This window comes from Manacus candei, unplaced genomic scaffold, assembly GCF_025592945.1.
Source record: "Manacus candei isolate 608988 ecotype Guabito, Panama unplaced genomic scaffold, ASM2559294v1 h1tg000009l, whole genome shotgun sequence".
Classification (NCBI taxonomy): domain Eukaryota; kingdom Metazoa; phylum Chordata; class Aves; order Passeriformes; family Pipridae; genus Manacus; species Manacus candei.
Genome location: NW_026138057.1, coordinates 7,568,270 through 7,577,500, shown reverse-complemented (window position 1 = coordinate 7,577,500; position 9,231 = coordinate 7,568,270). Strand labels below are relative to the sequence as shown.

The 9,231-nt window shown below is 36.6% G+C and overlaps 1 long non-coding RNA gene across 1 annotated transcript in view; it reads left to right on the top strand.

The window, feature by feature from the left end:
- LOC127466249 (uncharacterized) overlaps positions 1-7,568 on the top strand; it is a 78,455-nt gene extending 70,887 nt beyond the window's left edge. The window contains exons 6-7 of the long non-coding RNA XR_007902664.1: positions 6,938-7,148; positions 7,289-7,568. This is a non-coding gene — a long non-coding RNA (uncharacterized LOC127466249). The remainder of the gene's footprint in view (positions 1-6,937; positions 7,149-7,288) is intronic.
- The last annotated feature ends 1,663 nt before the right edge of the window (positions 7,569-9,231 follow it).

Here is a 9,231-nt window from a genome sequence, read left to right as displayed (position 1 = left end):
GAATTTTTCTCTATGATGAGAATTGATAATATTAAGAAGCGTAACTTAGAATGTTTGTATAAGTGAAATGTTTTATCACTTTTCTTTCATTTCCATGAAGGAAAGTATTCCCATCAGGCATGAAGTGTCTTTAACAACTATTAGTATCTTTCCCATTCAAAGTAAATACATTTTTAAAAGTTATGGCACAAGTTTTTTCTCTGAAATATCTATGCATGCCTACTTGTATTATGCAGTTTATATATTTTTTCCTAGTGTTGCTTGGCCACTTTAAATAAACTTACTCCACTTGATTGTACACCATATTTCCTTCTGTTATTAGTTGTCATGATAAGTTGTTATTCATTAATTGTTTTTTGCCAAACTTATCAAATCAAAAAAAGTTTGCATGACTACAGGAATATTAAAGTATATACCAGTATCCACTTATTAAATCCTTTTTAATTCAGCCAACTTGTGCCTTTTCCCTCCAGCTTATAATATTCTTTTTTGCCAAATGGCACATTTGAAGATCTTCTGGGACATAAAGACTGAGTTCTGTTGTTGTCAATCAGCATCTGTAGCTGTGACATCAACACTTTTTTTAATATAGGAATTCTTTTTGAAGTTTGATATATTTGAAATTAAATGCATAAGCCAGTACACCCATCTGTGTGCTCAGCTATGGCACACTTGTTCTGTCATGTTTGCTTTTTGGTCTTTATTCAGTGTTAGGTCAGTATTTCTTCTGCTTAAGTGACTTGGGCTGCAGAGTGTCCACAATCTCAACAGGACCTTAATATCCACAAAGTCAAATAATGTTGAGGGGGAAAATGTGTGGCTACACTTCCTGAAGCATTCTTTTATTCCTTGCCTCTCCTGAGCACTTCTGAAGGTGAACTCTCTGTTCAGAACTCAAACTCAGGCTCTCACTGTTTCTCAGAGTCCTGGCTTGATGTGCCATTGTCAGCCCTCCTTTGCAGACAGATTTTCCTCCCAACACTGCTGGGGTGGAAGTCCAGTCTCTAGGGTTTTATTCAGAAGAACTGTAACAGGTCTGGGTTTTAACAAAGCTTTTAAATGCATCCTCAACTTCAGTAACTGTTACTTTTATAAGATTTGTTTCCTGTATCTTCTCTGAGGTCCTCATGAATAATTTCACCCAGGAGGGCACCTGATTTCCCTGGAAGGCAGAATCTCATCACTCTTTAAGAGACAAAAGGAACGGCCAGAAATGCAGCTGCATCTGATAATAAAAAAAAACCACAAAAAAAATTATAAGTTTCAAAACACCTGAAACTGTCCTGCAGCCACACAGAGGCTCAGAGGTGTGAGAGGCATTACTGGAGAGCAGTGAATTCTGAAAGCCCAGGGTAAGTGCAGTGGTGCTCATCAGAGCCACCCTTGTTTGCACAGCCCCCATGAGCTGCAAATCTGTGGAACAGCTGGGATTATACAGTGTGATCCTGGATTTACACTCTGAAACTGCATTGATGAGCTTTTCCTGTTGGGCTTTCCCTATTGATCTGCCTCCTGGAGTATATTGAATCTTCATCATGATGGTTTGGTGGGAAAAGGCTGTTGTTTCTTCTATATTTCTTTATCATTTAAGAAACGTTCTGTAGTCAAAGGAAGTGCTGTAAATATTTTGAAACATGGATTAAGTTTATTTCCTATGTGAACCTGTGCTAATTCCACAGGATGAGACAATGATTATGATTTTTCTCCAGTTTTATTCAGCTCAATAGAAAAGAAACTTTGATTTCTATGTCACTGTAAAGAATACGTCGAATATTGTTTTTAAATGAAAATAGGCTTACTTTAAAATTACTGAAGTTTGTAATTTTTAACAAGAATCCAATCTAGACTACACTTGTGCATGGTGTTTAAAACACTTCTACATGTGAACAGCTTAACAGATATGAATATATCTCCCCTGAGTTTCTTTTTGGAATGAACAAAATTATTCGCAGAACCTCTGATTTTTATTCTTAAATCTCAAAGGTCAGAACTTTCTTTAACTGCTTGGGCTGGAGGGTAAGGAATCTTACCCTAATTGTGGCTAGGTGAACAAAAATAGCATTAAAATTCTCCTTTTCCTCCCAAGTCTGAATTGAGATGATTCAGCAACTATGGGGTTTGGTCTCTTTTAGAGAAGAAACATGAAACAGTACAAAGACATGTTAAAGTTGCTATTTATTCAGAAAACCTTAAGGTCAGTTATATTTAGGGTGCTATTCCTTTAACTGTCACGGATAAAATAAATGGTCAAATATGTTATTTCCTCTAATCTTCAGCCATTTTATCTTTATGAAATTAAGCAAACATTTACAAATATTCCTCGAGAAATCGGGGACTCGATGAAACGTGTGAATTCTCCAACAGGAGTGCATATACAAAATATACAAAATAAAGTCCAGGGCAAGCCTGGTGCAGAACTGTGTGGTGGTGATGGTCTGGTTTTCCTGGGACAACCAGCAGCCACATCTCTTTTCCCATACATAAATGGCAGTTAGCAATAGCTAGAAACAAAAGGCCCCTCTCTCACTCCCTGAATACAGTGACATTCATTCTCAGAGAAGCAGGGGCAGCTTTTTGAAAGCAGACTTCTTCAGTCCAACAATAACACACAATGAGTTATTGACTTGTTTATATATGGAGCTCTTTTCAGTAACTAACTCTGACTCCCCACAGTCTGGACAAATGATTGATTTCGTTGTTAGAAAAAGAGAAAGCTCTTGCACTAAACTCTGTAGTGCAAACTACTTTTTCCCCATTTGTTCCCCCACTGAATAGGACCTTATTAAAATGCACTTTCCAAAAAATACCTGCAGCTGGCCTTTATAAGCATGTTTTGTATATATAAATAAGTAATTTGTCCCACTCTTTTGTATGGTAACAAACCATTGGAGAATCTTGTCAACATATATATGAAGGTTGAGTGTCATAGGATTTTGATTAAACAATATTATTTATATTGATATGCATAAAAAGCGTAATTGTAAAGGTATTTACAGTAGGTGTTTGCTATTTGGTTTCAAATAATAACTTTTTAAAGTTAATAGGCTTGATGGGTTTTTATTGAAAGATCTCCTTTGGGCACCAGTTGTTAAAATAATATGCATAAACATGTTATTCTGATACTTTTATATCTATGGTCAACTAAAAAATATTTGAATAACTATTAATTGATCTTTTAACTTTTGCAAATTTTTGTAGTATATGATTTATTTTGTTTTATTTTTTATATGCTCCTTATGTTCATTCTTCATATACATATATACACAGCACTTTATTTTAAAGAAAACGAGTCTTCTTATATCCTCTTTTATTACCGTGTGTTTTCTTTAATAAATAAATAAGTACTTGCTTTCTTTTTGACAAATTTAAATGCTGAGACATATCACTTAAAAAGATGCTGCAAGTGTCCCACAGCTGCGTTGCAGGAACGATTTTTCTGTAGGAAAGAAAGGATGCAGAGTTCTCCCGAGCCCTGCAATTTGTTAATTCCACAACACTGCCGGCAGTTAAGGGCTCATTAGGATGGTGCTGAAGGTGTTTCCTACTAACACACATAGAAATGTAGTGAATTAAAGGAGCTGATGCCACCTTACTGCTCTTTCTCCAGGTTCTTACACCTGTGAGGTTGTGGAAGCCGTGGCCCACAGGATGTAAAATGTGAGCATTTTGCTGCAATTAAACATAAATACTGCAGAAAGCTACTCAAGTGAGAAGGAAATAAGGGAACATAGCCCTTGTGAATATTCTTTGTGTTTCTTACAAGGCAGGAGGGACTTTTGATTTTACTAATTTGTATTCTTTTCAACTTTTGTGTATGATTTTCTTCTATCTTCTTGCTTTTCATTCTTAATCTTTAACCTGTTTTCCAAACAAAAATATTTTTGCTTATCATGCTTAACTTCCTTTTTCTTTCTTTATTTTTCCTAAGATAATTTAGCTCCATTTTGGAGTCCTAGCACAGACAGCTCACCGATTTCCCCCTCTCGTTAGAATTGCCCAGGCAGATCTGTTTAACTAAATAAATAATATTAACATAATATATGATATTCTGATGTTCACTGATGCTTACTAGCACCTAGTTAGAATTGCCAAAGATTTAATTAAAAAAAAAAAACAAACACCACAAAACCGAGTGGGTAAGTTGTGAGGGGAAAAAATTAACTACATTTCTCTGCTCTTCTCAATTTTCATAGGAACACCAGGGACTGGCACACTTTTGAAAGAGCACATATGAGCAAAGCCAAGAGTGCTTGGAAGGAGCTTTATTTTCTGTAGGAGTTCATGTGCAGAGCAGAAACTTGCTGCAGAAATTAATGCCTGTCTTGTTATCCTTAACTTCTGTGCATCTGGCTTGGGGGTGTAGATCAGGAGCTCCCAGTATCATCATTCTTAACGGGCTGTGGAGCCTTGGGGGAGGAAAAGGAAGAGCTATTCTTCTGTGGAGCTTCTGTAGCCTTTTGTGAGGACCCAGAGATCCATCGGATTTTCCTGTGATCTCAACGTATCCCTGCTCACAATTGACTTGTCCCTCCCCCTGTGTGTCTGAATGTCCCGGGACAGACCCTCAGCTGCACTCAAGTGGTGTCAGCTGAAGTTGGTGGCTTTTTAACTCGTTTAATTGAGTGATGTGCAAACCTGGACTCACGCCTTCTCTGCCAAAGCCTTTCAGAAACTCTGTGACCAGTAGCTTTGTGGAGCTTTGGGGCTTTTTTTCTCTCCTGCAGCTTCAGGTGTTACACAAAGAACCACATAAGGACGGTCAGAAACAGATCCTGCTCTTTGAAAGATTATGCTGTGGAAGTGTTTTTGTTTTATTGCCCAAGTTACACTCATCTGACCAGAGAAACATACCTTTTCTGAAATGTAACCAATGGTTTAAATGTTTTCCACTCAGTACAGTCCCATTCAACAGTGGTAAGCGTGATGCAAGAATAAAATTGTGTATGCAGAAAAAAACAGGACACTGGATGTGTGGCTTTCATTTTCATTAAAGAGAAGTGCAGATTCAGAATGCAAATTTGCAAAGAGCTGTGACCGAAAACAACTCTTTTGGCTTAAGCTTTTTTTTGAATTTTCTTTAAAGATGTTTTACTTTATTTTTACTTATGCATGAAATTACAGATGTATGTGCTCTGAGATCCTTAATAGTGCCCTGAGTATTTCTCAAAATAAAACTCTTGGATCCTTTGCGAGCATCCAGGCATATTCTCATCTTTAGCATCAGAATTTTAACAATATTTTCTGTCAAATGAAAGGCATGTGCTGTACAGCTAACTTTGTCAGCCCTTAGCTCGTGGCAGGAAGAAAGCCTCTCTGTGCTCATTTTTAACTTTTATATTTACTTAAAAGCTTACCCATCTGCTCCCAGTTCTTGTTTCCTTTTGAGCTGTAATTGCTGAAGGCCGGTGGGTGTACTGGTGTCAATCAAATCTCCTGGTGACAGCAAGCATATACAGAGCCTTTTTTCCTTTCTGGAGATTTCATTTACCACACTCAGATGAATAGTTTCAATTGTTTCCAACTTTGGGACAGTAGATGAAACCCTGGTTTCATTGAAGTTAATGTCTGATCTCAGCTGACAGGTGTCTCAGGGAAGGCAAAGGCATCTCAGAATTCCCACTTTTCAGGGTGGGATATGTAGACATGAGGCCAATCCCTACCACAGGTAGGGTACAAGCAGAGTTTAAATAGGACCCCCTCAATGAGCTGGAAAGTGAAACTTTTAAACAGCCATAAAAAAAGCCATTGACTACTGTTAAAACCAGGATGGTCTGAGTTTCTTTTTAACCTCATCTTTACTGCACATGACTTAGGCAAATTTAAAATAGAGAAAAATGTATTTAGGATATATGAAGCTCTTAGGCTATTCATTCTGAAAAGTGTCTTTTGTTATAACTATATTACAAGCCAAGGAACTCTAATAACATTTAAAACATATGCCTTTTCAATTCGATGCAGAATAAAAAAAACAAATTCACAGAAAAATGCTTATATGAAAATGCATAAGAAAATACCATATATGTTTATATTAAAGTGTTCCATAAGGGTTTTTAATCCATGTGTCTGTACCATTTTATAATTCAGTCTTTGGCTGGAGTTTGCTTTTAGTATTCAGAAGAGAAAAATCATTAGATATTTTTTCAGTGGTAACAGAGGAATTATACTTAAAGCCAGAGGAAGTAAGTGAATTACATCAAGCAATTTCTGTTGAAAAATAAGAGAAAAAGAAGACCAAGAAGACTATATTTTGAAGGCTAGAAAAGTTAATTTTTGTAACTGACTTTGAAGCTTCACATAAAAATAGGACATTTTTTTACCACTCTGCCTCTTAGTGACCTAGTAAAGCAATGGCAAAGAGTAGTTTTGGGATACAGTTTTCTGAATCTTTAGATTTACAGCTTTTTAAGTGGAGTACTGTGATCCACAGATGCAATTTTCCTAACAGAGGTATCAAGAGCTGTGCGAGGCAAGAGCTGAGAACTTGATATTTATCTGTGCCTTGCTTAGGAACACACACAAAAAAGAACTCCAGGATGTCTGTATGTATATATATATATATATATGTGTGTGTGTGTGTATGTGTGTGATTATTTTGAATTTAAACTCTAATTGGCTTATGATCCTGTTCTATTAATCAATTTAACCCTGCTTATCAGAAACAACTAAATACCTTGTGAGGTCAGCATCAATACTGACAGGCAGAGAAAACCTCAGTCCTTATTGAAGTAAATGAACCTTATGATGGATGAGGGCTATTATGAATATTTTTTTTGTAAAACAATTATTCATATTCTGGAATATCTCTGAGATAACCCTTTTAAGTGTGAAGTCAACTATTGCATTCCCCCTTCCCCTCCCCCAATTTTGTTATCTTTATCTTCCTAATTCCATATTTAGTGGTCTGACATGAACTCTTTAACTTTCTTCTCTTTTCTAGCCCTTTCTGTGTAAAACTACACTTCAGATTAACTTCTAACTCAAGGACAAATCAAAAATTGAGAAGTGTCATTAGGATCCATCCATAACAATCAAATATTGTTTTTTACTGACATCTGACATTGATCAAAAAGAATTAAGAGCAGCTCGTTCCTGGTTTCACGTCAGGAGCAGCGCAGAGCTGCTTATTCTGCCCCCAAAACAGAATTTTGGTAAGTGCTATTTCCTTCTTCTTCCATCATTGTGCCAGAATAGAAATAAATTTCGTTGACCCTCTTGCTGGCACAGATTTGTCCCTCATGGACCTCTTCACTAACTCTGTTTCCTCTATTGCCATGATGAAAATGTGTAGCCATGATTCAGTCCTCCCTCCTTGCTGCTGCCAGCCTACTTTCTTCCAAAGTGTTTTGGAACAAAGGAAAAACACCCCATGGCTGGATGGGAAGGATGGGTAAGAAGCTTGAAATGAGGTAAAAATTCAATATATTCCAAAACATTCTGTGTAGTTGCTCTCAGCGTGTTTAATGTCATCCATGACCCCAGCACTGAGTTGGATCCCATGTAGAGGATGGATTCATCCTGCCTTTAGCAAGAACCTCCCTGCCTGCAGGGGTTATATCTCATACAGCCAATATAAGTTAGGTAGAGATCACATTTTTATCACTTCTGCAACTTCCTAAACAAACTAGGGATGGTTTTTTCAGATTTTGTTTCCCACGTTTTTAAATACAGGATTCCTTTCGCCTGCAAAGCTATTTTTAAAAGAGAGATTTCAACATAGCAAAGTGTTTTGTATTCAGTTAAGAATTCAAGTAACTCCTTTGCTTTTGTTAGAACTGTGGTGCTGCTCTAATTATAAACATTAAACTCTGTTCTGCTCTTTTAGGGGAAAAATGTAGTTTACAATGTCAAGACTCAGTAAGCTAATCACAGGATTATGCAGGGAATATTATAATGAAAAGCTATTAAATCAAGCATTTTCCTTACAATATTTCATGCAGTGAAGTTGACAGCATATTCTATAAATGAAACATTAATACAGAATTCATGGCAGTTAAAAGTCAAGAATTATTTCAGCATAAGTTTCTGGATGGCAAAAAAGTATTAGTCCTTCAGACTTAATTATTATTAAGTATTAGTATTATTAAGTATTAGTATTATTAAGTATTAGTATTATTAAGACTTAATTGTTATTAATACATGCATTTTATTGGAAAGATACTAGTAAATATGTATTAACATTTCATTTCCTGAAGTAATTAAAAATATTTTTAGAATTATATCAATGATACTTCATTTCCCTACCAATAACTTGTATTTGCCAATAACTTGTCTCAGTAACATTACTTTTCCTTGTCATCTACTAATTTCTAACACATATTTTTCTTCAATAAAACTGACTCACTAAACAACAGATCCATGTAGACCTCAGTCTTGATCTCCTTGCTTTGGCAGAAATCCTAAACTATCTGCCTGAAGTTGGCATGAATAGCTTTTCCAGTTTCATGTACTTAGTGATTTTATCTCTGCCTGCTAAAAGCAAGTACCAAAAAAAAAGAAAAAAAGCTCTTAATGACCCATCACTTACTAACAGAAATATGGAGGTAGAAGACAAATGCTATTTATTATTAACATAACAAAAATATGCCCAGAACCTCCCCACAAATGCTTAGAAGGCCATGAAAATAAAAAGGAACAATGAAATTTAGGTAGAGAAAGAACCATGTATCGTGGGCAAAATATTAAATATGTTTATGGTTCTAGATGCTTCAGATTTTCCAGTAAATGTCATTCAGTTAGTTCAGGGACACTACATTTTCTACATGGAGCTTGAAAATTAACAACCCAGCTGTACAAATCCACTTGATTTATTTTAATATTGTGAATCAAATGCAAGAACCATTCAGGGTGTTTTACCTCTCCTCCTAAAGACTTCTGGCACGCTAAAAAGTCTGGGAGTGGTGACAGGTACTGCACCACCCAGTGCTCAAACACCTCGTCTGGGAACAGGCACGCTTCTCTTGGAATTCTCTCAGGAAGAATTTCTTCCCAGAAATGGTGATTGGATCTTGGAAGGGGCTGCCCAGGGAGGTGGTGGAGTCACAGTCCCTGGAGGTGTTTAAGGAAAGGCTGGATGTGGCACTGGGTGCCATGGTCTAGTTGGCACAGTGATGTTTGGTTGGACTTGATGATCTCAGAAGTCTTTTCCAGCCTAATTGATTCTGGGATTTGTGAGTCTGAACATTTGCACCTTTGCACCTGGGAGCAGCTTTAACCTGTGGACAACCAGGAGGA